Raw genomic sequence first — 3,736 nt, 5'->3', positions numbered from 1 at the left:
CTTGTTTCCTTATCACTGAAAGTCAAGGGCATGATGATTCTTTGTGTAATTGCTAACAAATGCTTGTGATAAAGAGTATCTACAATGCTCTCAAAAAAATTTTTTTTTCCATTCTTGTCAAATCCTTAAAATCAAATGCTTGGTACATTACTCCAAATCTGCGGTTTCGTTTTTTCCACCCCATGGATGAGAACTGGAGCATGGTCCCTGGATAGGCCATAGGACCTGGGGCTGTGTTTTGGCTCAGAGTGGCCCAAATCCTAGGATTGGAGGCTTAATGTCAGGAGGGGGAGGAAGGCACTCTGTAACAGGAGTCCGTCTGCCTTTGAACGGAGGGAAGCACAACACTGTGGGGACAGTGTGGGTGTTTCAAGTGGACTTCCAGATGGCAGTAGGGGAGAGAAAGAGAAGCTGGGGGGAGCGGAGGGGGGGAAGTGGGATCCCCATTCTGCTGGGGATCCAAGGGAGGGGGGGAATCTTGTCCACCAGGGATGGTGAGATCTGATGTGCTTGTAGTCCGTGGTTGCTAAGAAGGTGCTTGAAGAAGAGCGAGCTTTTAAGAGTCCCAGGCCTGTTTGTGTCATGGAATGTCTTTAGGCACTCTTTCCAATTTCTACCTTTGCTATTGCTAGGACCCTATTATCATTGTGTCAGTGATTCTCTCCTAGTCTACCCTTGAGCAACCTCTTCCCCAGGCTGCTGTTCAGGGATCTTGAATCTCCTTTATGGCCAAGGTTCATCACCAGCGTCTTGGGAGCCACAAGACGCCCATGCTCATGGTTGGCTCATCCCCTCTCTTCTTTGTGTGGCCTTCATGCTCAGGTTCACGGAACAAGCTTTACTCTCCTATCAGCAGGTCGCCCACCAGAATGCTGCTGGTGCCTTAGCATCTCGTCACGAAAACTGGGAAAGCCCAAGTTTGTTCTTCAGCCTGTTACAGGGAAGACACCATGGTTGGGACGGCTCTGATGGCTGCAGAAGCGCGTGAGGCTGCTTGTTCACGTCATGGTCAATCAGGAAGCAAAATAGGGTAAGAAGTAGGGACAGCATATACTAACCTCAAGGCACACCCACCAGTGACCTAGCTCCTCCAAGGGCTGCCCCACGCCTGAAAAGTTTCACAGCTTTACCGGCTGGAGACGATGTGTTCAAGCACATGAGGCTGGATTGATATATAACTCCTTTTCCTGAAGAGCAGAGAGAGACCAAGATACTGAAGTAAAGAACTTACTTTCTTGTCATCCAGAGATAACCAGATCATAAAGGGTAAAGGGTAATTATTTTTGGCTCAATTTGGGCATTTTAGTTCATGACGAATGAGTTGAGTTGCTTTAGGCTTTTGGCGAGCAGCGCATCACGGTGGGAGCACATGATAGTGTAAATCCACTGAAACTCATCAGCTGTAAAGGCAAAAGGGAGACAGACGCTTAGAGCTCATAATCCCCCAAGCCCTCCCCCCAATGACCCCTTGCTAGGCTCTGCCTCTTAAAATCTCTACCATACCTCTCAATAGCATTAAGAACACAAAAGGACCCTATAAAAATACAAGGGTCCTTGAGAGACACACATGTATCAAACCGTAGCACATATTAAGGGAAAGCTTTAGTGAGGAGAACATAGTTACATTTGAAAGCAGTGGAAGGTTCCTTTCAGTCCCAAACTTAACAACTGCAAATACATGTAGACCAGAGGGAAAATAACTCTTTTTTTCAACTCCCATAATGCCCTGCCTGCGTGATCTAGTGATGGGGAGTGTAGACAGAGGCACTGGCCTTGCTGACTGGGAAAGCCAGTTGGTTTGCATCTGAGCCATAGTGTCCCAGCTGACAGACCCACAGGCCATCCATGTTATAATGAGGCTAAGAACCTTGGCTACTTCTCAGTAGCTATTTCTGGCTGTTAAGTAATTGTTAAACTGTCAGTTGCTACATTTGGTTCTTCATGTCTTCAAGGTGTGTCTTTATTTGTAGGGAGTAAGTTGAATTAAAATATCTGCAAGATCCTTTTGGCCTGGTTATGGTATTTCCATTTTGGGGGAAATTTTCAATCTATCTTTTGGGGGAAATGGATTTTTCAGATATATATTTTGGAGAGCTCCCGGGCTCCAGTCTGTAACTATGAAACATGCTACCACCCTTGGTCTAACAAAGCTAGCCATAGCATGCTTAGGTAAAACAGTGATATGTGTGTGTGTGTCAAGCTGACCAGGGCTCAGTTGTGTTGGTCGACTTCTTTGCTGGTTTGCCATAAGCTCGAGTCATCTGAGAAGAGGGAACCTCAATTAAGAAAATGTTTCTACCGTAGAGGATTGGCCTGTAAACAAGTCTGTGGGGACATTTTCTTGATTACTTGAAGGAGGGTTCAGGACACTGTGGGCAGTGCTATCCCTGGGCGGGTGGGCCTGGGTTGTATGAACAAGCAATTGAGTAGCAGTGCTCCTCTGCGGTCCCTGATGACTGCCTCAATGATGGGCTGCGATCCAGAGGTGTAAACCAATCAACACTTTCCTTCCCAAGTTGCTTCTGGTCAGAGGATTTTGCTATAGCAACAGAAAGCAGCTGGGTTAGGCACTGTTCCTGAAGTATGGCTAACTCAACAGATGAGGGATGGCCTTCCATTGTCTGGTGCCATCATGGAAGATGATAGGAGGGAGGTTATAGGAGACGTAAGGCAGGACATGAGGCTTTGCCTCCACTGGTGACTGGCCGTCTTGACACATGATGGATGGTGCTGTGGCGTCCCAAGCACTGTTCTGAGCTGGACATCATTTGAATCATTGGAATCCCTCAAACGCCCATGATTTACCATCTTGGGCTGAAGAACACTGCTGTTGAGAGGCAATATCACTTCAACAAGTGGACCCTAGTAGGGGGAAGGCAGGCCACTGGGGCTCTGGTGAAGTCCCAGACCTGTACCACATAGCTTCCTCAGGACATAAGAGTTCCCTTAAAAGATGCTTCAGTAGGGGCCGGAGAGGTGGCTCAGTGGTTAAGAGCACCAACTGCTCTTCCTGAGCTCAGTTCTTAGCAACTACATGGTGGCTGACAACCATCTGTAACGGGATCTGATGCCCTCTTTTGGTGTGTCTGAAGAGAGCAACAAGTGTACTCACATTCATAAAATAAATAAGTAAATCTTAAAAAAAAAAAAAAAAGGGGGGTGCTTCAATAGTGTTGTATGCAGAGAGGTTGACATTTCCCTCAGAACCTAAAGAAAGGCGGCTGAGGACTGAGCCCCAGGTGGAGATTCCCGAAGAGGCCTTTCATTCTGGCCAACAGTGTAACCTTACTAAACTGGCTTTCTTTTTCTCTTCAGAGGTTGGGCAAGCTCCTGGAGTTTTCCATGGTGATTTTGAGACAGTAGCAAAGTCTTCTTAGGAGAAGAAAAGTGGACATAAATTATTCGACAGACAATCTGGGTTCCTTCAGAGCTCTCCGGCAGCCTGACCACATCATCTAGATGTCTGGCTTTTGGTACCCACGTAAAAAGAAACTTCATTATTTGAATTAAAATATATCTGTATTATCCACCCCACCACCTCCCAACTTTTCCCACATCCTCTCCTCCTCAAATTCAAGGCCTTTAATTACTCTTTAATTACTACTGTTTCATGCATATGCAAATAAATACGTAAATGTCACCGGCTGAGTCTATTTACTATTGTTTGTACTTTTAGGATTGACTGATTGGGATTGGATAATCATTTAGAAGGATGTCCCTGGGGAACATTAATTCT

At 46.1% G+C, this 3,736-nt stretch overlaps 1 long non-coding RNA gene across 1 annotated transcript in view; it reads left to right on the top strand.

The window, feature by feature from the left end:
* LOC110333623 overlaps positions 1-3,524 on the top strand; it is an 18,372-nt gene extending 14,848 nt beyond the window's left edge. Inside the window, exon 3 of the long non-coding RNA XR_002381097.1 lies at positions 3,316-3,524. This is a non-coding gene — a long non-coding RNA (uncharacterized LOC110333623). The remainder of the gene's footprint in view (positions 1-3,315) is intronic.
* Positions 3,525-3,736: the final 212 nt, after the last annotated feature.

This window comes from Mus pahari, chromosome 16, assembly GCF_900095145.1.
Source record: "Mus pahari chromosome 16, PAHARI_EIJ_v1.1, whole genome shotgun sequence".
Taxonomy (NCBI): Eukaryota; Metazoa; Chordata; class Mammalia; order Rodentia; family Muridae; genus Mus; species Mus pahari.
This window is presented reverse-complemented; position numbering and strand designations above follow the sequence as displayed.